The sequence below is a fragment of the Sapajus apella genome, unplaced genomic scaffold (assembly GCF_009761245.1).
Source record: "Sapajus apella isolate SASKATOON/1434 unplaced genomic scaffold, GSC_monkey_1.0 scaffold5, whole genome shotgun sequence".
Taxonomy (NCBI): Eukaryota; Metazoa; Chordata; class Mammalia; order Primates; family Cebidae; genus Sapajus; species Sapajus apella.
Genome location: NW_022436945.1, coordinates 28,922,195 through 28,947,029, shown reverse-complemented (window position 1 = coordinate 28,947,029; position 24,835 = coordinate 28,922,195). Strand labels below are relative to the sequence as shown.

At 42.7% G+C, this 24,835-nt stretch overlaps 1 protein-coding gene and 2 non-coding genes across 4 annotated transcripts in view; 1 reads left to right on the top strand and 2 right to left on the bottom strand.

The window, feature by feature from the left end:
- The window catches only part of SMIM14 (small integral membrane protein 14), an 89,428-nt gene continuing 64,593 nt past the window's right edge, over nucleotides 1-24,835 (top strand). The window contains exon 1 of one of the 2 annotated variants that reach the window (XM_032273981.1): nucleotides 1-353. The gene's annotated coding sequence lies outside the window, so the exon portion shown is untranslated. Of the gene's footprint in view, nucleotides 354-12,178; nucleotides 12,315-24,835 lie in introns of those variants that run through there. The other variant, XM_032273984.1, reaches the window with a different exon arrangement.
- Nucleotides 1,518-1,651, bottom strand: LOC116548838. Its single transcript, XR_004267560.1, has one exon. It is a non-coding gene; the product is annotated as a U11 spliceosomal RNA (small nuclear RNA).
- On the bottom strand, nucleotides 18,575-18,635 carry LOC116548829. Its single transcript, XR_004267552.1, has one exon. It is a non-coding gene; the product is annotated as a U7 small nuclear RNA (small nuclear RNA).

Genomic DNA, 24,835 nt, shown 5'->3' with positions numbered 1-24,835 from the left:
CAGCGTGGCGTAGGCGCCCGAAGCCGCTAGCGCCTGCCAGGCTTCCCCGGACGCACAGGGCAGGTGCTGGTCGTGCGCATGCTCGGTAGGCGGGGTTGCTGGAGTCTCCAGGCGCTGCTATCTGTTGCGCTGCCGCCCTCGGGAGCCGGCAGATCCGGGTCTCGTGGCTAAGAGTGACGTGGTCACTCGAATCAAAACAGAGGAGGGGGAGGAAGCTGGCGGCCAGGAGCGGCAGCGGCAGCGGCAGCGACGTCCGGAGCAGCCGCAGCCTTCCGGAAGCTCCAGGCGGTCTTTCTGCCGAGCCTCGGTCCCGGCCCCCATCCTCCCCGCCCCATCGGTTGTTGTCTGGGCGGGTGAGTGTCTCCCCCTCTCCCATCAGCGTTTGCTGGCCCACCCTCCCTTCGCCCCAGTTTTAACTAGGGGCTCCTCAGGCTCACGGGGACTGCGGCGGCTGCGGCGGAACCGGGCTGTTTCTCCAGCTCGGCGGTTCCTGGGCCGGGCTGGCGAGTCTGCACCGGGAGAAGCTCCGCTACTGCCGAGCCTGCGCCCCCCCTCCCCCCTGCCGCGAAAAGCCTGCAATTGAGCTTTCTCTGGAGGAAGTCTGAGTCGGGGCTTGGCAGGAAAGGGCACGGTAGCCACGGGTGGTTTTATTTTTAGGATCAGATAGGCGACACGGGTGGAGGCGTATCGTGGAGTAAAAAGAGAGTCGGAGCTGGAAGGAAAAACTCACAAATCCCGAAATCCACACTATCTGGTTTTCCGACTTCCTAGCCTTTTCTGGGTGCGGTGAAGTCACTGGGATGCGTCCTTTGTTGTGATAAATAAGACGAAAACGCTGCCACCCGGAAAGCGAGAGCTTTTAAGCCCCTATTGTGTCGCGAATTTAAAGGATCCCCTTTTTCTGTTTGTTCAGTAAGTGGAACCAAGGTTGACAGTACAGAGGTAGCAGCACTCTTTATTGGAACTAATAGTGTGTGATAGACTGGTTACCGGCTGTATTCGAAGTCCCGTGTTGCTGTTTAAAGGCAGACTTACCCAAAGTGGCTGTTGATATGTGCTGAGATTTTAGCCAAGATGGTTTGTTGGCTGTGGAGAGTCAGTAGGATGTTTTCAGTTGCCCCAGTTGGCAAACCGAGGCTGTGGCCTTAATAGAATGTGTTAGTTTTGCATCGAGAGAGTCGGATGAGCTCTACGCAAGTAATAGCTACATTTGCAGAAGAGATCATCCAGTTTTTGTATGCTATTGTCAGAAACAGTTGGCAGCTGTACATAGTATAACTTGGAAAGCGTAAGACCTTCCAGGTGTTGGAGTCTTGAGACTCTTAGGAGGCATCCTCGCTGCCTAGCGCTGTGGAGGTTGCAGGAAGCTTGCATTCCCTTCCACTTAGGGTGGCCGGCCGCGCAGATTCCTTTAGTGTAGCCTGCTCCGAACTTGCCGCTTTCCGCGGCCCTTGACAGCACTGCGACCGACCAGAAAACTAAGTCCTTTTGTCCTTTTTTTTTTTTTTTTTTTTAAAAAGGGCGCCGGGACCAACGATCACCAGCTGCCCAAATACCAAAAAATTATGCTTCCGAAATCTCTTGATGTCGATTCCGCACGAAGAGCCATCGAGTTACTCTACGTGTGCCACTCACGACAGAAGCCCTTTTTTGTCCTTTTTTTTTTTCTAACATGGTTTTTTAAAAGACCACCCCCGCCCCCAGAACTCATTAATTGAAGTGTTTCTGTGGTCAACAGCAAGAAAGAACAACAACAGTACCTGATGGTCAATTGCTCCTTATCAAATCCAGGAAGAGTTAGGAATTTAGATTATTTCCTTGAAGGGTATGTCCTTATGGCATAGCATGGACCTCTTAATGAATCTTTTCTCCAGTGTTTGCCAGTGAGATCCTTTTTCTTACTATCGCAGTTGGAATCCTGATTTAGAAGGAAAATTTTATTGAAGTTCTCTTTTTTCAGCTTTTTACTTTTTATGCTAGCCTATAACTAATATTTTTGGCTATACGAAATACTTTGTAATAGAGAAAAGGTTGATAAAAGCAGATAGGATAAAAGAAAAATCAATAATCCTGCCACCCAAAGATCACCAAAATGTTAGTTTATACCCTTCTAAACTACTTTTTTGAATTTGTATATTTTATACAAATATGCTATCACACCCCATATGCTTTCAGTACGTAACTTGCTTTTTTCACATTCTATTTTTTGAGTAATAATTTGAAGTTTTGCACATACAGACTTTAGACCTTAAATTTTAGGGAGTATTCACTTTACAGTAGTGCCACCTTATCCGTGGTTTCACTTTCAGGGGTTTCCGTTTCTGTGGTCAACCGCAGTTCGAAAATAGAATCATATTGTGAGAGACCACATTTACATAAATTTTATGATGATATATTGTTATAACTGTTGTATTGTTAACTATTGTCAATCTCTTACTGTGCCTAATTTATAAATTTTATCATAGGTATGTATAGGGAAAAAACATAGCCTCTCTCTCTATGTAGGGTTCTGTACTATAATGGGCTTCAGGCATACACTGGAGGGGTCTTTGTTTCATTATTTTTTAATTTTGAAATTTAATAGAGATGAGATCTCACTGTGTTGCCCAGGCTGGTCTCAGACTTTGAGCTCGAGTGATCTTCTGGCCTTGGCCTCCCAAAATGCTAGGATTACAGGCATGACGAGCCACCAGGCCCAGCCCACTGGGGTTTCTTTGAATGTATCCCTTTTGGATAATGGGGGACCACTCTATGTTTGCCAAACCATAATCATTAAAAGCATGGTTTTAAAAGGTTTCCTCACAAATCTCTATGATAATGTAAACTTTAACAAATTAGGCCGTTCGTGGTGGCTCACACCTGTAATCCCAGCACTTTGGGGAGGCCAAGGCGGGTGGATCACCTGAGGTTGGGAGTTTTTGAGACCAGCCTGACCAACATGGAGAAACCTTGTCTTTACTAAAAATACAAAATTAGCTGGGCATGCTGGTATATGTCTGAATCCTAGCTACTGGGAAGGCAGAGGCAGGAGAATCATTTGAACCCGGGAGGCAGAGATTGCAGTGAGCCGAGATCATGCCATACATTGCACTCTAGCGTGGGCAACAAGAGCAAAACTCTGTCTCAAAAAAAGAAAAAAAAGAAAAATTAATATGCATTGCATGGCAAAGTAAGGCCTCACTTGTTTGGCTTTTGGGAAAGAAAGCACAGCTGGAATTGATGATATCAAAGTTTAAATCGTTTTTGCTAACTCAGTGGTTTGATTCGGGTGATATTTAGTTCTATGTCATAGTTATACTCTGTTCCAAATGCTGATTAGCTGTTCAGGCGCCAGGCAGTAAGGTCCTAGAAGATTTTAACTTTACATATCACACCTTTTTTTTTTTTTTTTTTTGTGGGGGGGGGGAGATGGGCCTCTTGCTCTATCGTGTAGGCTGGAGTGCAGTGGTGGATCTCAGCTCACTGCAGCTTCCGCCTCCCAGGTTCAAATGATTCTCCAACCTCAACCTCCTGAGTAGCTGGGATTACAGGCACACACCATCACGCCCAATTAATTTTTGTATTTTTAGTAGAGTTGGGGTTTCACCATGTTGGCCAGGCTGAAGTCAGACGCCTGACCTCAAGCGGTCTGCCCACCTTGGCCTCCCACAGTGCTGGGATTACAGGCGTGAGCCACTTCACCTGGCCCACATCACACTTAATATGCATTGAGTCTTGGTGTGTGCCCGTTTGGTCCAGTGCTTTACCAGTTGGCACCAAAAGAGCCTGCTATGGAAGGAAATGTCTGCTTCATCTCAACTTCAGAGGATAAGTACATACCATGAACTATCTTAAATCTGCCAATAACCTATTTTGGGTTTGAGTCTCATAAACTTACCTAAAACCTTTAAATCTCCGTTTTCATTTTGCGTCTCTTATATGATTAGTCTTAGATGTTTACTACTCATTATACAACTTAGTTTATTTTTCTGCAATTTGGCTTAAATTATAGTGTTCAGTATATGATCTAGGTTTGTCCACTTCTTCCCATCCCTACTGCCATCACCTTTGCCAGGCAGGGTATCTTCATCTCTAATCTATTGCAGCAACTCCTGGTCTCCTTGCTTCTGCTTTGACTTTTATTGTGCATTTCCCTTACCAGTTTAAGAAATCCTTTAAACTGTAAACTACCTTGACACTCCCTTGTTGAAAGTCTCCCATCCATATTCAGAATAAAATCCAAACTCTACCAAAGCTTGCCAGGCACTACAGGTTTGCCGCTGCCTTCCTGTCTTATCTTACTTTGTATCCTTCTACTTAGTTTAGTACCCTGGAGCCTGGCCACATGAGTTTCTTTGTGTATTCCAACCCCACTTATGTTATTGTTCCTGGAACTTGCTAAGCCGGTTATTGCTGTAGGGCCTTTGCACTTGCTTTACCTTGGGGCTTCAGTACGCTTCTTCCAGATCTTGCTGTGGTTGATTCATTGTGTTATCCAGGTGTTAGTTCAGACCATATTTTTGTTCAGGAAAGGATAGTGTTTTCTGTCCCTTTTGCAGTACTGTCCTTAATGAAGTCCATTATTTTGTTGGTCTTTTTGCCTGAAGTTGCACAAACAGAAGATGACCTTAAAAAACATTCTGCAACTGGGCGCAGTGGCTCATGCCTGTAATCCCAGCATTTTGGGAGGCCAAGGCGGGTGGATCACAAAGTCAGGAAATGGAGACCATCTTTGCCAACATGGTGAAACCCTGTCTCTACGAAAAATACAAAAATTAGCTGGGCGTGGTAGTGCATACCTGTAGTCCCAGCTACTTGGGAGGCTGAGGCAGGAGGAACGTTTGAAACCGGGAGGTAAAGATTGCAGTGAGCCAAGACTGCACCACTGCACTCCAGCCTGGTGACAGAGCGAGACTCTGTCTCAAAAAAAAAAAAAAAAAAAGAAAAAGAAAAATCTGCAAAGACTCCTAGGTCTTGCACTGTTGTATTGAGTGCTGAGAGCCTACCAGGCTTCAAATAAATTTGGAGCATTTTCTTCCTTGCTCATTCTAACCTGCTCATTCCCCACACACAAAATGTATTACTTTGTATCTGTTGATACAGTCATCGGAGTTCTTCCTACATTTTCTCGTTGATTTGTGTTTTACTGTTTGAATTGCAGTGGTGCAGTCATGGCTCAATGCAGCCTCAGTCTTCTGGCTCAAGCTCTTTTGGCCAATGCTACCACACTCAGCTAATTTTTTTTTTTTTTTTTTTTTTTTTGAGACGGAGTTTCGCTCTTGTTACCCAGGCTGGAGTGCAATGGCACGATCTCGGCTCACCGCAACCTCCGCCTCCCGGATTCAGGCAATTCTCCTGCCTCAGCCTCCTGAGTAGCTGGGATTACAGGCACGCACCACCATGCCCAGCTAATTTTTTGTATTTTTAGTAGAGACGGGGTTTCACCGTGTTGACCAGGATGGTCTCGATCTCTTGACCTCGTGATCCACCCGCCTCGGCCTCCCAAAGTGCTGGGATTACAGGCGTGAGCCACCGCGCCCGGCTTTGTTTTTTTTTTTTAAAGTTTTTGTAGAGACGGGGTCTCACTCTGTTGTTCAGGTTTATCTGGAACTCCTGGGCTCAAATGATCCTTCTGCCTTGACCTCCCAAAGTGCTGGGAATTAAAGGTGTGAACCACTGCATCCAAAGATATTTTGAATAAACAAATTTACTTGACGATTTTCTTTCTTTCTTTTTTTTTTTTTTTTTGAGGCGGAGTTTCACTCATGTTATCCAGGCTGGAGTGCAATGTCGCGATCTCGGCTTACTGCAACCTCCGCCTCCTGGGTTCAGGCAATTCTCCTGCCTCAGCCTCCTGAGTAGCTGGAACTACAGGCACGCGCCACCATGCCCAGCTGATTTTTTGTATTTTTAGTAGAGACGGGGTTTCACCATGTTGACCAGGATGGTCCGATCTCTTGACCTCGTGATCCACCCGCCTCGGCCTCCCAAAGTGCTGGGATTACAGGCTTAAGCCACCGCGCCCGGCCTAACGTTTTTCTTTAATATTGAAAATGAATGTAGTTTCCACTTTTTCACAATTATAAATGATAATATAGTGAACCATGGCTTTAAATAACCTAAGAACTGAATAATTACAGCAGCCAGTCTAATTATAAATAGAAGCTATATTAAATACTTATTAATTTTTTTTTTGAGACAGTCTCACTTTGTTGCTGAGGCTGGAGTGCAGTGGGGTGATCTCAGCTCACTGTAACCTCTGCCTCCTGGGTTCAAGCAATTCTCCTGCCTCAGCCTCCTGAGCAACTGGGATTACAGCCGTGCACCACCATGCCTGGCTAATTTTTTTTGTGTATTTAGTAGAGACGAGGTTTCGCCATGTTGGCCAGGCTGGTCTCGAACTCCTGACCTTAGGTGATACGCCCACCTTGGCCTCCCAAAGTGCTGCGATTACAGGTGTGAGCCACTGTACTCAGCTGAGACTTCTTAAATGATTTAATCATAATTCAACAAGTATATACACAAGTATATATATATTCTTGTATATGCTTAGAAAATGTTACGTGAAGTTTTAAAAAATATTTTTTATTTTTTTTGGTCTTTCTTGAATTCTAAAATCTTCGTGAGACATGAATGTTTTTCTTTTCTTTTTGTTGGTGAGACGGAGGGTCTCACTCTTACCACCCATGTTGGAGTCCACTGGGGCCATCTCAGCTCATTGCATCCTCCACCTCCCAAACTCAAGCCACCCTCATACCTCAGCCTCCCTACTAGCTGGGAACCACACCTGACTAATTTTTGTAGAGATGAGGTTTTGCCACGTTGCCCAGGCTAGTCTTGAACTCCTGAGCTCATGCAATCCACTGGCTCAGCCTCCCAAAGTGCTGGGAATACAGGTGTGAGCCATTGCGCCCGGCCAACATGAAGGTTTTTTAATAAGAAGCTGTCTCTGAGGAGAGGAGAGTACCTGTGTCTGGCCTTCTTCTATTTTTTAAAAAAATTTTTGGCATTTGCCGTTTTAAATTATAAATGTGTATTTTATTTTTTAAAAATTAACTCTTGGCCAGGCGCAGTGGCTCACGCCTGTAATCCCAGCACTCTGGGAGGCCGAGGCGGGTGGATCACGAAGTCAAGAGATCGAGACCATCCTGGTCAACATGGTGAAACCCCGTCTCTACTAAAAATACAAAACATTAGCTGGGCATGGTGGCACATGCCTGTAATCCCAGCTACTCAGGAGGTTGAGGCAGGAGAGTTGCCTGAACCCAGGAGGCGGAGGTTGCAGTGAGCCGAGATCGTGCCATTGCAATCCAGTCTGGGCAACAACAGCGAAACTCCGTCTCAAAAAAACAAAAAAAAAATAAAATAAAAAATCTTTGGAAAGATATATTTTTCTAAACCAATTTTTATGCGTATAGTAGGGCTTGTATATGTATTTTATAACAGTTAAGACTTCTGTGCTTTTGTTTTGGAGAAAGTTATATTTTTATTGCTTATTTTCATTTCCTTTTTTTTTTTTAAATTTAGGCCAAAGCACAGATGTGTCTCAGCTTTGTAAAAATACAGAATGAAGCCAATTTATGGTTGACTGCACTCATTGACAAGTATTACAAGTGCAGAGCTCTCAAAATTTAACAGCTAATAAAGGTGTTTCAAATAGAATTACAGGGATGCAGTAAACATCTTCCTGGTATATGCACCAGACTTAGAGGTCAGTGTTGTGGCTGCTATCATGTTTTATCTTGCAACATAGTTTTTAAAAAAAAGTTTACTTTTTTTTTTTTTTTTTTTGTGACAGAGTCTTGCTCTGTCACCCAGGCTGAGTGCAGTGGCACGATCTCAGCTCACTGAAACCTCCACCTTCTGGGTTCAAGCGATTCTTGTGCCTCAGCCTCCCGAGTGTTGGAATTATAGGCACCAGGCACTTGCCACCATGCCCAGCTAATTTTTTTTTGTTAATAGAGACAAGGTTTCACTATGTTAGCCAAGCTGGTATCAAACTCCAGTGATCTTAAGTGATCTGCCTGGCCACCACCATGCCCTTGGCAACAAGCAAGTTTGCTTTTTTTTTTTTTGAGTCAGAGTCTCGCTCTTGTTGCCCAGGCTGGAGTGCAATGGTGCAATCTTGGCTCACTGCAGCCTCCACCTTCTGGGTTCATTTGATTTTCCTGCCTCAGCCTCCTGAGTAGCTAGGATTATAGGCATGTGCTACCACGCCTGGCAAATTTTGTATTTTTAGTAGAGACAGTGTTTCTCCATGTTGGTCTCGAACTCCCGACCCCGGGTGATATGCCTGCCTCGGCCTCCCAAACTGTTGGGATTACAGACGTGAGCCACTGTGCCTGGCCACAAGTTTGCTTTTTATACAATATATAGTTTAGTTTGCTGCTTTGTTACTCTTAGGAAAAGTAATGTAGAAGAAACTGACTTGCTTGAAATTTTGAACAGACTTTAAAATTTTTATTCTTTTACTAGTTAATAATTGCCTCCTTTCCTTTCCTTTTCCCTTTTCTTTTTTTTTTGAGACAGGGTTTTGCTTTTGTTGCCCAGGCTGGAGTGCATTGACACAGAGCACAGTCTCGGCTCACTGCAACCTCCATCTCCTGGATTCAAATGATTCTCCTGCCTCTGCTTCCCAAGGAGCTGGGACGGCAGGCACCCACCACCATGCCCGGCTAATCTTTGTTTTTTTAGTAGAGATGGGGTTTCACCATGTTGGCCAGGCTGGTCTCAAACTCCTGGCCTCAGGTGATCTGCATGCCTCTGCTTCCCAAAGTGCTGGGATTACAGGTGTAAGCCACTGTGCCTGGCCCAATAATTGCTTTCTTTATCCCAGTAGTTGTAAGCATTTTTCCTAATATGACTAATGATGTTTATGTGCATCTTTGTACACATATAATCTCAGCTGTAATATGGAAGAAAGAGGCTGTGAGTTACATCGTTTGGAGAGCAGTAGCCGTACTCTGCTTCTTGTTTTTTTATTTTAATTAGAGATGGGGTCTCTGTCACATTGGCTGGAATGCAGTGGTGTGATCATAGCTCACGGTAGCCTTGAACTCCTGGGCTCAAATGATCCTCCTTCTCAGCCTCCTGAGTAGCTGGGACTACAGGCACATGCCAGCATGCCTGGCTAATTTTTAAAGTTTTTTGTAGAGATGGTCTCACCACCGTGGCAGGCTGGTCTCAAACTCCTAGGCTCAAGCAGTTTTCCTGCCTCAGCTCCCAGAGTGTTGGTTTTACAGTTGTGAGCCACTGCGACCAGCACTCTACTGCTTTCTGCCCAAAAAATCATGTAGACAAGCATGTGAATGAAATACTAAGGAAAAATCTTGATTCTGTTGTAATCTATTTAGGTAACATATGCACCATGAACAAACTAGAACCATTGCTTGTAATATACCTCACAAGTTTAGAGCACACCAGTATTTTGTAATATAGCTGTTAAAAACTGCTTTCTGGCCAGGCATGGTGGCTCATGCCTGTAATCCCAGCACTTTGGGAGTCCAAGGTGGGGAGATCACTTGAGCCCAGGAGTTCAAGACCCACCTGGGCAACACATTGAGATTCTGTCTCTACAAAAAATAAAAAAATTAGCCAAGTGTGATGGCACTCACCTATAGTCTCAGCTGCTCTGGAGGCTGAGGTAGGAGGATCGCTTGGGCTGGGAAAGTTGAAGCTGCAGGGAGCTGTGATCATGCCAAATGCACTCCAGCCTGGGTGAAAGAGACCCTATCTCAAAACAAAACATACTGCTTTCTCAACATTTATAAGTGGGGCTGTTGTGCCTCATGCCTATAGTCCCAGCTGCTTGGGGGCTGAGGTGGGGAGATGGCTTGAGCTCAGAAGGTCAAGGATGCAGTGAGCAATGATTATGCCACTGCACTCCAGCCTGGGCAATAGAGACCCTGTCTCAAAAAAAAAAAAAATCATTTAAAAGTAACTTGTATCCACTGTTATGTAGGAACAACATAGTATGGATTTTTTTTTTTTTTTTTTTAAGAGACAGTCTTGCTCCCAACCTCAGGTGATCGCCCACTTCTGCCTCCCAAAGTGCTAGGATTGCCCTGTCTTGCGCTGTTTGGGAGGCTGAGAAGGGAGGATCAATCGCTTGAACCCAGGAGTTCAAGGCTACTGTGAGCTATGATCACATCACTGCAATCTAGCCTGTGTGACAGAGACTCCATCCCCAGGAAGCAGAGGTTGCAGTCACCCGAGATTGCCCCACTGCACTCCAGCCTGCATTTCCAGACCTGGCTTAGAATTTTTATATTTTCTGTTGAAGTTTTTTGTTTCTCATTTATGAAAAAGACTTTTCTGGCCAGAACAGTAGCTCATGCCTGTAATCCCAGCACTTTGGGAGGCTGAGGCAGGCCGATCACCTGAGGTCAGGAGTTTGAGACCAGCCTGCCTAACATAGTGAAACCCTGTGTATACTAAAAATACAAAAACTAGCCGGACGTAATGGCTTGTGCTTGCAATCCCAGATACTCTGGAGGCTGAGGCAGGAGACTCACTTGGACCCAGGAGGCGTAGGTTGCATTGAGCCGAGAATGTGCCACTGCACTCCAGCCTGGGTGATAGGGCAAGACTCTGTCCAAAAAAAAAAAAAAAAAGAGAAACATTTTCTGAGTGGTGTTTTGTTTTGTTTTGTTTTGTTTTTGAAGAATGTTACTCTGTCACCCAGGCTGGAGTGTAGTAGTGCAATCTCATCTCACTGCAACCTCCGCCTCCTGGGTTCAAGCGATTCTACTGCCTCAGCCTCCCGAGTAGCTGGGATTACAGGCATGTACAACTATGCCCAGCTAATTTTTTTTAATATTTTCAATAGAGACAGGATTTCACCATGTTGGCCAGGCTGGTCTTGATCTCCTGACCTTGTGATCCACCTGCCTTGGGCTCCCAAAGTGCTGGGATTACAGGCATAAGCCATCATGGCTGGCTATATTTTCCTGAGTTTAAAATGTTAAAATGTAGGATATGACTAGTAAATACTTTTGGGCAGAATTTTTTTTTTTAATTTTCTTTCTATGGTATAGCCTCAGGAGGTTCTGATGATGTGCTCTCTTGGGTAAAAATTTTAGAAAACATTTTCAAATTATGAAACTTATGGTTATGATATTGAATATAAACAAAGATGATTTAATTGAAAAGCCTTCCTTTGTTTGACTGTTTATGATCAGTGTTACCCCTGGACTTTGACCAGGCACAGAGAGAATTCTTAGGATTGTACAAGAGTTAACTGCATCCTGGAAAGGACAGGAAATAGTAGGTGAGGGACCAAGTCTTCTCTTTCTCTTTTATGCAGATGAGTGATAGCCGTGGCCCCAGCGGAACACACACACTCCAGAGCACTCTACAGAGAACTTGGGCTAAGAGTTAAAGATATTTTGGTCTTCAATGGACCCTACGTTTTAAAACTTTTTCAGTTTATTAAGTACGCTTAGAAATTCACTTGAGGCCGGGCGCGGTGGCTCAAGCCTATAATCCCAGCACTTTGGGAGGCCGAGGCGGGTGGATCACAAGGTCAAGAGATCGAGACCATCTTGGTCAACATGGTGAAACCCTGTCTCTACTAAAACTACAAAAAATTAGCTGGGCATGGTGGCGCGTGCCTGTAGTCCCAGCTACTCAGGAGGCTGAGGCAGGAGAATTGCCTGAACCCAGGAGGCGGAGGTTGCGGTGAGCCGAGGTCGCGCCATCGAACTCCAGCCTGGGTAACATGAGTGAAACTCCGTCTCAAAAAAAAAAAAAAAAAAATAGAAATTCTCACTTGATCTTTGCACAACTGTTTAAAATGCATAGTTTCAATTATCACTTCTGTTTTATAGATAAACTGAAGTCACAACGAGGCTAAGTGATTTATTAATATTTCTCAGTACTGCTTTAAGTTTTTTTGTCTAAGGACTTTCTTTCTGCTATCCCATGATGTTTTGGCAAGTGTTGTCTAAAGTGATTCTAGAATAGGAGTCAGATATAGGTAAAGAGAAAAGGGTCATCAAGGAAAGAGAAGGTAATGTTTAAGGCATAGTGCTATGATCTGAATGCTTGTGTTCCCTACAGTTCATATTTGAAATCCTAACCCAGTGTGATCGTTTTAGGAGGAGATGGGCCTTTGGGTAGTAATTAAGTCATGAGGGTGGAGCCCTCATGATGAGTAGTGCCCTTATAAAAGAGGGCTCAGAGAACTGCATGCCCTCTTCCACCATAGTAGGACACAGTGAGAAGGCACCACCTACCAACCAGAGAGTGGGTCCTCAGCAGACACTGAATCTACCAGTGCATTGATCTTGAACTTCCTACCCTCCAGAAGTGTGAGAAGTAAATTTCTGTTGCTTGTAAGCTACTCTGTTTGTGTAATTTTGTTTAAGCAGCCCAATAGACTAAGGCACCTGAGAAAATAGGGTCACATTTAAAGAGAATTTCTAGAAAAGTGGTGACAGACTGGGGCGGGGTGGTGGGGGTGGGGTGGTGCTGGTGGTGAATCTTTAACAGAATCATCTGTTGCAGAGAAATGGAAACATTAAGGAGATAAGGAAATTCTCTCTGACCTTGAAAAGTTAAGCCTAGTAGTGATGGAATAGAAGGTTAAGGAGAAAAGTGTTATCCTTTCCTTGAGTTTTGAGCTTTCTCCAGAGTAGTGATCACAAAGGTAATTTGTAACATTTATTTAGTTGTTAATTATATATTGGTATGCAGATATTATTTAAATTAAATTAACAGTTAACTTGATTGCAAGCCCTTGATGGTTAAAGCTACCTTTGTTTCTTCTGTATCCTCCTCTGAACTCTTTTGCTGGTTACTTAGTCCCCTGAGAACTTGTTAGATACATCCTTTTCAAGAAAGGAGAAGTGAGAGAAGACATGAAGTTTGAATCCCACCTCCTGAGCCATGTGACTTTGGGGAAATTACTGAAGCTTTCAGAGCTTCCGTTCTTTCCTCTTTAATTGAGTGGGTAAAAACTGCCATATCTCCAAAGTTGTAAGAGTGTCACTTGTGAAGGTGTGATTTTTTTTTTTTTTTTTTAAATAGAGATGGGATTTCACCGTCTTGGCCAGGCTGGTCTGGAACTCCTGACCTCGTGATCCACCCGCCTCAGCCTCCCAAAGTGCTGGGATTACAGGCGTGAGCCACCTCGCCCGGCCGAACGTGTGATTTTTTTGAATTTGAATAAATGAAGACTTGGTACACTGTAATCTAGTAGTCCGCAACCTTTTTTGCACCAGGGACTATTTTCATAGAAGACAGCTTTTTCACAGACAGTGGGCCGGGACAGGGGTGGCTGGGAGGAGTGGGGAGAATGGTTTTGGGATGAAACTGTCCCACCTCAGATCATTAGACATTCGATTCTCATAAGGAGCATGCAGCCTAGATCTCTCAAATGCAGTCGCTCCAGTGAGAATCTAATGCCACTGCTGATCTGACAGGAGGTGGAGCTCAGGTGGTAATGCTTAGGTAGTATTGCTCCCTGGCCTGCACCTCACCTCCTCCTCCTGTGCTGCCCGATTCCGAACAGGCCACAGACCAGTACCAGCCCATGCCTGAGGGTTGGGGACCCCTGCAGTAATCTATACCTTATCTATACAGCAATACCTTGCACAGGCCTCTGGCCATGCTGACCTTGTTGCTTCTATATATTCTTATTGTACCCTGGAAAATAAACTTCTGTTGTCCCTTCTCTCGTGCTCTAGTCTCTTCCTTTTGAATAGTGTGCCCTCTGAAAAGGGTGTCTTTAAGCATTCACTTTCTTGTAAAAATATTTTATAAGAATTTCAGAGGTAGGCTGGGCACAGTGGCTTATGCTTGTCATCCAGCACTCTGGGAGGCTCACTGCAACCTCCGCCTCCTGGATTCAAGCGATTCACCTGCCTTAGCCTCCCAAGTAGCTGGGATTATAGGCGTGCACTATCATACCCTGCTAATTTTCGTATTTTTAGTAGAGACGAGATTTTACCATGTTAGCCAGGCTGGTCTTTACAATGCTGACCTCAGGTGATCTGCCCGCCTCAGCCTCTCAAAGTACTGGGATTACAGCTGTAAGCCACTTTGCCCAGCTGAACTAATAGGAAGTTAATTGATAGTTATTTAATTTCTGTACTGCCCTAAAGTTGTCTTTGTAAGGGTGAAACAAACATAACTAGCATGATTGGTCATATCTGGCAGATGGGGAATGAGTCCTGGTCAGGAATTTACAATGTGACTTCCTGTATGAGATCTGTCATATACTAGATGTGTGATCATGGTCAGATTACTACCTTAGGTAGGCCTATGTTCCTCATTTTAAAAATGGAAAATTTTCCTGCTTTGATTTTTATCAGAAGGGCTCTTGTTAAGATGTGAAAATAGGAAAGCTGCATTAGAACCTAAACAAGGTGTGGCAATATTTGAGAGCCATTTGTGATAAAAGAATAATCAGTTTTGAATATTTTGTAAAAAGTATTGTGTATGAGTATGTTTGAACACCTCATTATACTGAGACTTTGGGTAATCTGATAAAAGTCATCCCAACTGCTTATTGATGCTTTTTAAGATAAAAATGCATAGAGTGCTTTTTCTGGCTTCCCATTTCATTGACACAGTATTTCTGTTTTCTGTCATATAAAAACTAATTGCATATGTTCCATTTTTTTTAATGTTTTGTTTTTTTTTAACTGATGAGGCAATGGTTATGAATAATTGCATACATTCTTTTTTTATATATTTATTTTATTGCATTTTAGGTTTTGGGGTACATGTAAGATTGTTGCATAGGCGGCACATGGCAGTGTGGTTTGCTGCCTTCCTTCCCATCACCTATATCTGGCATTTCTCCCCATGTTGTCCCTCCCCAACTCCCCATTCCCTGCTGTCCCTCCCCTAGTTCCCCCGCACAGATGCCAGTGTGTGATGTTCCCCTCCCTGCGTCCATGTGTTCTAGTTGTTCAACACCCACCTATGAGTGAGAACATGCGGTGTTTGATTTTCTGTTCTTGTGTCAGTTTGCTGAGAATGGTGGTTTCCAGGTGGTTTCCATGTCCCTACAAAGGACACAAACTCATCGTTTTTTATGGCTGCATAGTATTCCATGGTGTATGTGTGCCACATTTTCCTTGTCCAGTCTGTCGATGGAGATTTGGGTTGGTTCCAAGTCTTTGCTATTGTAAATAATTGCATACATTCTAAATTGTTACTATGCATTTTCTTGCTGAGGGTTTCTGTTTTTCTTTTTTCCTGTTTTTTGAGTCTCACTCTGTCGCCAGGCTGGAGTGCAGTGGCATGAACTCGACTCACTTCAACCTCTCCCTCCCAGGTTCAAGCAATTCTCCTGCCTTAGCCTCCCAAGTATCTGGGACTGTAGGCACCACCACACCCAGCTAATTTTTGTATTTTTAGTAGAAATGGGGTTTCACCATGTTGGCCAGGATAATCTTGATCTCTTGACCTAGTGATCCATCAGCCTCGGTCCCCCAAAGTGCTGAATTGCAGACATGAGCCACCATGCCTGGCCTATTTTTTCACTTTTCAGACGAAGTCTTGCTCTGTTGCCCAGGCTGGAGGGCTGTCACGCAATCTCCAATCATTGCAACGTCTGCCCTCTGGGTTCAAGTGATTCTCCTGCCTCGTCCTCCCAAATATCTGAGAATGCAGGTGTGCATCACCATATCCAGCTATTTTTTAAAATGTGTATTTAGTAGAGATGGGGTTTCACCATGTTGGCCAGGCTGGTCCTGAACTCTTGGCCTCAAGTGATCCTCCTACCTCAGCCTCCCAAAGTGCTGGGATTATAGGTGTGAGCCACTGCGCCCTACCTATTTTTAACATGGAAAGAATTGTGATATTGTTGTTCATTACTGTGAAGATTTGGCTGGCTATATGAAAAGTAATTTGATCATAAATCACATTCTTTAAAATTACAATAAAAAGAGTTTTCATATTCTGGCCTTGAATTATCCAGTGTTATCTCTGCCTTCTCAGGAAGAGCTCTGTTTGCATGGAGTGGGAAAGAAGGGGGAGGAGATAATTGTCTTTTTTTTCTGTAAAAATGTATTTTTAAAAAATCTTTTATGTATTAATAGTTCGAAATTTTTAGCACTAAAAAGTAGAATGTTGGAGGCCGGGCGCGATGGCTCAAGCCTGTAATCCCAGCACTTTGGGAGGCCGAGGCGGGTGGATCACAAGGTCAAGAGATCGAGACCATCCTGGTCAACATGGTGAAACCCCGTCTCTACTAAAAATACAAAAAATTAGCTAGGCATGGTGGCACGTGCCTGTAATCCCAGCTACTCAGGAGGCTGAGGCAGGAGAATTGCCTGAACCCAGGAGGCGGAGGTTACGGTGAGCCGAGATCGTGCCATTGCACTCCAGCCTGGGTAACAAGAGCGAAACTCCGTCTCAAAAAAAAAAAAAAAAAAAAAAAAAGTAGAATGTTGTAGTGAATCTCTGTGGACCCATCACCCGCCTTCAGCAGTTAAACTCACGGTGGTTTTGTTTCATCCATGCCTCTCCTCGCTTCGCAGGTTTATTTTAAACTAGATCCCAGGTACTCTATCACTTTAACTGAAAATACTTAGTGAGATACCTAAGAGATAAGGACTCTTCTTAGATGTGATCATTGACATTGTACTTATGTAACAATGTCATTTAAACAGTGTTCAAAGTTCCTGATAGTTCATAAATGTCCTTTTACTAGGTTGGTTTGAGTCAGGATTGGTATCTCTTAATTTTGTTTTAATTTGTAACCATGCCCCTGCCATCTCCTAAGATTCATTTCGTTTTTGCCATTTATTGGTTGAAGAAACTTGAGTCACTTTCCCTGGATTTAGCTGCTGCATCCAATTTTTTTTCCTGTTTATGAAAGTTAATATGTAATCATTATATGATATTTGAAAAATGTGCAAAGCGAAAAGTAAACTCCTGCCACCCAGAGATAACAGATGTTAAAGTTTTATGTTTTCTTTCAGCTTTTGCATTTGTATGTATTTTTCTATGCCTTTAAAAATATGTACAATTGCAGGCCTGGCACGGTGGCTCACGCCTGTAATCCCAGTACTTTGGGAGGCTGAGACAGGCAGATCACTTGAGGTCAGGAGTTCAAGACCAGCCTGGCCAACATGGTGAGACCCTGTCTCTGCTAAAAATATAGAAAATTAACCAGGTGTTGTGGCACACCCCTGTAATCCCAGGTACTCGGGAGGCTGAGACAGGAGAATCACTTGAACCTGGGAGGTAGAGATTGCGTTGAGCTGAGACCATGCCACTGCACTCTAGCCTGGGCAAAAAAGTGAGACTCCATCTCAAAAGAAATAAATAAATAAAAAAAATAAATTTATTTTATTTTTTTTTTTTTTTTTTTTTTTTTTTTTTTTTTTTTTTTTTTTTGAGACAGTCTTGCTCTATTGCCAGGTGGCAGCTGGAGTGCAGTGGCACAATCTCGGCTCATTACAACCTTTGCCTCCCAGATTCAAGCAATTCTTCTGCCTCAGCCTCCCGAGTAGCTGGGACCACAGATACATGCCACCACGCCCAGCTAATTTTTGTATTTTTTTTAGCAGAGACAGGGTTTCACCATGGTCCCGATCTCTTGACCTCGTGATCTGCCCACCTCGGCCTCCCAAAGTGCTGGGATTACAGGCATGAGCCACCGTGCCCAGCCTATTTTTATGTCCTTTTTAATATACTTTTAACATTAGGTTGTGATCATTTCTCTATATTATTAAGAAAGAAAATGAGGCTGGGTGTGGTGGCTCATTCCTGTAATCCCAGCACTTTGGGAGGCTGAGGCAGGAAGATGGCTTGAGCCTGGGAATTCGAGACTAGCCTGAGAAACATAAGGAGACCCCGTCTCTTCTTAAAAAAAAAAAAACAAAAAGCTAAGCGTGGTAACACGCACCCACGTAGTCCTAGCCACTTGGGATCACTTGAGCCTGGGAGGTCAAGGATGCAGTGAGCCGTGATTGCTCTACTGCACACCAGCCTGGGCGACAACAGAGTGAGAGCTTGTCTCCAAAAAAAAAATGAAACATTTGGTTGTATAATACTTTACAATGTATATCACAATTTAAATATTCCCTTTTAGCTGGATATTTAGATTGTCCCCATTTTTCACTACTTTAAAGCCATGATAACCATCTTTGTGTATAAATCTTTGTGTTTCAGACTATTTTTCTTGATAGAAGTGGAATTATTCAGAGGGAATGAACATTTTTTAACATCTGGATTTGCATTGCCAGAAAAGTTATCGTAGTTTATAATTTCAAATGCAGTGTTTAAATGGCTGCATCTTACTAAAGAATCGGTTTGCATATGCTCTGTGTTTTTAAAAGTCTTTGCCAGCCATATTAGTGGAGTGTTTGGAGTTTTTTTCTCCTAATTCTTTTACTCTTTTAATTTTACTTAGGATTTTTAAAATTCACAGTCTTATGTCTTAAATTTGATATTTTTCATTGTATTTATCTTTTTTGTTTTTTCTCTGTACTTCAATGGATGTAAAGCTTTGTATGTATCTGTAGGAAGTCCTTCCCTAAAGATGAAATAAATGTTAACCTTACTTCTAGAATTGCTGATTCTTTTCCTCCTTAGCTGCTAGTAGATTTTCTTTTTATTTTTGGAATTTTTTTTGGGAGGCTTTCCAGCAAAAACCAGAAAGCCTGCTAGACAAATTCTAAAAGAGCTGTACACTGTAGGTTTTCCTAGCACTGAATTTATTGAAATTGCAATTCCTTCCCCATTTATTTGTGATTCTAATTTTGATATATAAATATACATAAATATATTTTAAGGTAAATTTGTTCAGAAAATTCTATAAATCTGATTTGCTGGTTGTAATTGTGTGTGTGTGTGTGTGTGTGTGTGTGTGTGTGTGTGTGTGTTTGTACACCATTTTTTAAAAGCTTGTTTATTCGGCCGGGCACAGTGGCTCACACCTGTAATCCTAGCACTTTGGGAGGTCGAGGTAGGTGGATCACCTGAGGTCAGGAGTTCAAGACCAGCCTGGCCATCATGGTGAAACCCCATCTTAAAAAACAAACAAACAAACAAACTTGTTTATTCTTACCAGGACCAGATAAATAAAACATTTGGCCTTAAAGATTTAACACAGGGTCATCAGGACTCACTCACCACTTCCCACATAAAAGTGGATTGTTGTAGAGATAGTAAAATATCGTTATTCATTACATTCCTGTAGTACGTAGCAGCTCACAAGCTCTTCTATATTCAGTATATTTCAGGCTGGGCACAATGGATTATGCCTATAATCCCAACACTTTGGAAGCTTAGGCCAGAGGATCAGCCTGGCTTTGCTATGTCGACCAACCTGGGTAACATAGTAAGACCTCCGTCTTTAAAAAAAATTTATGTTTATTTTTAAATAACTTTTTTTTAAAAATAGAGATCGGGGGTCTGGATGTTTTTCAGGCCAGTCTTGAACTCCTGGGCTCAAGCAATCCTCCTACCTCAGCCTCCTGAAGTGCTGGGATTACAGGCATGAGCTACCATGCCCAGTGAAAAAAATTTTTTTAACTAGCTAGGTGTGGCGGCCTGTGCCTGTAGTCCCAGCTCCTCAGGAAGCTGACATGGGAGGATCACTCGAGCCCCCATGAATTTGAGGCCACAGTGAGCTATGATTGCCATTGCACTCCAGCCTGGGCAACAGAGCCTGAGTCTGTCTCTCTCTCTCTTTAAAAAAAAAAAAAATATATATATATATATATATATGTGTATATACACATATATATATACACACACATACATACATACATACATACATTTAAATATATTCCAATTTTCTTTTTCTCTTGAACCGAATATGCTAAATTATCTAAACCCTTTCTTACCCTCTATTATCACTTAATTTGTTAGAGATAGTATATCACATATTATATATTCCAAAGAGAGGCTTGTGGAATATAAAGAACCTAACAGCCAGGAGAGGTGAGTACATGGTGTATATGCATCACTGCTGCCATTTTATGCCCAAATCTCTACTCAGTTTTGCTGCTTCCTGCTGAGTCTGTTCACACTCACTCACTTTTCAACAGGGGGCTTGACAGCCCTGCAAAGTCCAACATGCAGGCTGAAAAAAGTGTGCAGTCCTTTCTGTAAATTACCAGACCTAAAAAATATAAAAGCTATTATGCGATGATACATGTAGCTTGGGAAGTGTAATCAGAAAGAGTGGGTAAAAAAGAATGAGAATGAGTGAGTTTTATTACTTGGGTTTTTTTTTTTTTCTTTTTTTTTTTTTTTTTTTTTTTTGAGACGGAGTAGTCTCCCTCTGTTGCCCAGGCTGAAGTGCAGTGGTATGATCTTGACTCACTGCAACCTCTGCCTCCTGGGTTCAAGCAATTCTTAGTATCAGCCTCAGCCTCCCTAATTTCTGGGATTATAGGCACTCACCACCATGCCCAGCTAATTTTTGTAATTTTAGTAGAGATGGAGTTTTACCATCTTGGCCAGGCTGGTCTTGAACTTCTAACCTTGTGATCCACCTGGCTCAGCCTCCCAAAACTCTGGGGCTTTTAAGTGCAGTTCCTGGAGTCCCATTTTTATTAGATTGAGGTTATCTTGAGGATGGTGATTTGCTGGTTGTGTAACATAGCTAGCCTAAAGTTAGAACCTGAGCAATGCCATTTTATACAAGACAAAGCTGTTTTCCAAAATTAAGTTGTAATAGCTGCCCCATTCTCCTCACAATAACTGCTGGCCTTGGCTTCTGTAAATAAAACTGCTAGTTTGCTCTGCAAAATAACTACTATGTAAAGCTGCTTAAACTTTGCTTATCAGTAACTGCTCTCTGTGGCCCTAATGTGACAGGCAAGCAGTCCTAACCCACGCCATCTTGGCTCTCGCGACTTGTAATAAGTAGCTAAGATCTGTGACTTCCACCAGTATGCAGACAATGTGTAAACTAACTTCTGTAAGCCACTTATGTAACAATTGAAGTGACAACATGTCCTCTAGCCCTTAGAATGTCTGGAGACCCCCACTCTCATCTCTGCCCAGGAGGTGATTTACAGAATCCACTAGCCCTTGGAATATCTGAAGCCTTTTCATCCCCATCCCCGCTCCTCACCCCGACTCCCAAGGTGGTTTTTCGGGTATAAAAAGTCTTGGCACCCTCCTTTTGATGCCACAGGTTGGAGAGACGTGAGTCCTCTGTGGTCGCCAGCATAATAAATGATCCTGCAATCTGGCATACTTTTGTCTTGGTGCTAACTTTCTACGCTTGGTCCAGTATAACAGTTGTAATTTTGTGTGTGTGTGTGTGTGTGTGTGTGTGTGTGTGTGTGTTTGTACGCCATTTTTTAAAAACTTGTTTATTCTCACAAGGACCAGATAAGGATCCAGATAAGGATCACATCTTGCTCATCATTGGTTTTCCCATGCCAGTATCAGTATCAAGTATGAAGTTGCAGTGTTCAGTATCAAGGTGTTCAAATGAGTTGGGCATGATTGAATTAATTTTCCTTTTTCTTGATGGTGTCAGTTCTCCCCAGCAGCGGAGCTGACAATTCCTCCCTTGATGTTTTGGGGGCCTTTTCTGTATTTCCCAAGACTTGAATAGTCATGGATTTGATGTCACTGATATTTTTAAGTTTCTATGCTGGCTCCACTTGTTATTTCTGAAGAAGTGGGCTTGCTTTGGCAGGAATAATCTCCCTTTACTGTTTTTTCTGTTTGTTATCTTAAGTATGGTAAGCATCCAGATGTCTTTGATTGCAGATGTATGTTGGGAAAAGATAAAAAAACAAAACTAGTTGAGGCATTGTCATTTTCCTGATTTTTTTCTGCATGTGTTTTTAAAATTAAACGAATTTCTATTTGCTTTTATTTTAAATTTAATTTAACAAAAATACTATACCAACATTAATAGTTTATGGTAGATACACTGTTTCAGTGTTTTAATAGTTTATGGTAGATACACTGTTTCAGTGTTTAGATTCTCTTCTGCAGTTAAAGCTTCCACCAGAGAGTGAGTAGGGAAGGGGAAAGTAAACTTCGAAAACTGATTTTGCAAACAATTATTGCCTCAGATTTAGGTCAAAGGCTGACTTTAGAAGTATCCATGGTAGGGCCTGTTTATATGCTTATTTTTTTTTTTAGAGCCGGGGTCTTGCTGTGTTACCCAGGCTGGAGTGCAGTGGCTATTCACAGGCACCATCCCACTACTGATCAGCACGGGAGTTTTGACCTGCTCTGTTTCTGTCCTGGGCCAGCTCACCCCTCCTCAGGCAACCTGGTGGTCCCCCACTTCTGGGAGGTCACCACATTGATGCCGAACTTAGTGTTGCATAGCACATGGCATAGCGCACTGCAGCCCAGAACTCCTGGGCTCAAGCGATCCTCCCACCTCAGCCTCCCGAGTAGCTGGGACTACAGGCACGCACCACTGCGCCCGGCTGTGTGCTTTTTAATATCTTCACTGATGATGGGATTTGGTTCATTTTGTGACATTTTATTTTTGAGATGGAGTTTGGCTCTTGTTGCCCAGGCTGGAGTGCAATGGCACGATCTCGGCTCACCGCAACCTCCGCCTCCTGGGTTCAAGCAATTCTCCTGCCTCAGCCTCCCGAGTAGCTGGGACTACAGGCACGTGCCACCATGTCCAACTAATTTTTTTTGTATTTTTAGTAGAGACGGGGTTTCACCATGTTGACCAGGATGGTCTCGATCTCTTGACCTCGTGATTCACCCGCCTTGGCCTCCCAAAGTGCTGGGATTATAGGCGTAAGCCACCGTGCCCTGCCTCATTTTGTAACATTTACCTGCAAAGTTATCCCTTTTATGATATATTATCTCTAACCAACAAATTCAGTGATGGTAGACAGGGTTGAAACAATTTAGCATATTCAATTCTAGTCGACTGAGGTATAAATATTTGTCCCTAGAGCTATTGGTTATAGTCAGAAGAACAGGAAACTTACTGTAAGAGTATTCTTTTACAGAGTTAATACTCTTCAAATAGTTAAAATATTCAAATGTTGTAATTTCAGAAAATACACACTTATATACAGTGAAAAGTCTCCTTACTACTACTGTCCCCAGGCCACTTAGGTCCTCTCTCAGTACTAAAATCTGAAGGTTTGGGACTGTTTGCAAACATTTCTCCATAGATGAAAACTTAGCCTTAAGTTACTAATGTTACTCATGTTTTGACATCAGCATTTTTTTTTTTTTTTTTTTGAGACGGAGGTTTTCTCATGTTACCCAGGCTGGAGTGCAATGGCGCGATCTCGGCTCACTGCAACCTCCGCCTCCTGGGTTCAGGCAATTCTCCTGCCTCAACCTCCTGAGTAGCTGGGATTACAGGCACGCGCCACCATGCCCAGCTAATTTTTTGTACTTTTAGTAGAGATGGGGTTTCACCATGTTGGCCAGGATGGTCTCGATCTCTTGACATCGTGATCCACCCGCCTCGGCCTCCCAAAGTGCTGGGATTACAGGCTTGAGCCACCGCGCCCGGCCACGACATCAGCATTTTATTTTTATTCTGGGTAGCATCTGTTGTTTGTACATGTATGTAAATTTGTACATATATGTAAATATACATCTGTAAATATATAATTTGGTTCAAAAAGTATGTATAGAAACAGGAAAATGAAAAAAAATCAATAATAATCTTAATAACCAGTGTAGTGAGTTAATATACAATAATTCCTCCCCAAGTTTAAATTCTAGGTAGGGTAGTAATTCTACATACTTAAAAACCTTAATCACAGGAATTTCACACTGAGCATACTGGAATTCTGACTCATTTCTTAGGAGGCAAATGAATCTCTTACTATTGTTGCTCTTGGAAGGAGTGGTGAACTAACCTCTGTTGAAGGAGAGAGGAAACCAGGGATTGTCAAAAGAGTAGAGAGGTTTAATAAGGATACATATTTTTATGCTATAGCTTTGAGAAAAATAAAGAAAAAATCCAGTTGCAGTAATTTTGGGTCCTTAGAATACTGCTTTTCTTTTTTCTTCTCTTTTTTTTTTTTTTTTTTTCAGTGTAAGGAATGGATCAGAAGATGTGTAGAGAAGATAAGCTCACAGTCAGGTTACACTACTCTGTTATGTTTTGCTGTGGGTACCAGGGAGAATTGACTTAAAAAGGAAAGAAAAAGAATTTTCCAAGTCACACATTTAGTTTGTCTGTTAGCACAATGGAGTCAGAGCAGCAAGAGTCAGAAATTCCCAAGTTATAAAATGTGACTGGGTGCAGTGGCTCACTCCTGTAACCCCAGTACTTTGGGAGGCTGAGCGAGGCAGATCACTTGAGGCCAGGAGTTTGAGACCAGCCTGGCCAACATGGTGAAGCCCTGTCTCAACTAAAAATACAAAAATTTGCCAGGCATGGGTGGCACATGCCTGTGTTCCCAGCTACTTGGGAGGCTGAGGCAGGAGAATCACTTGAACCTGGGAGGTGGAGGTTGCAGTGAGCAGAGATCATGCCACTGCACTCCAGCCTGGGCAACAGGAGACTCCGTTTAAAAAAAAAAAAAAAGAAAAAAAAAGAAAAAAAAATTATTTTACTTGGTATGTCCTCAGGAAAAAAAAATATTAAGCCTCTTGGTAGAATTATAGGAAGGGTGATTCCAAAAAGTTTCTGGAGAACAATAGATAATGGTGGTATTACATTAACCATTATTACCAATTTAAGATAAGCAGAATGTCAGTAATTATTTCTTTTTGTCACTTATAAGGACTTCCATAGGATCACCTAGAGCTAGTGTTCTAACCCCACTTCCCCATAAATTTTTGACGACTTCATCCACCAGAGTTTCATACATGCAATTTTTCATTTTCTTTCCAGCTTTTTTTAATGCTGTGTTTTCAAATTTAGTTATATAGATGCCATTTTGTAGTCTGTTTTTTTTTTTTTTTTTTTTTTTTT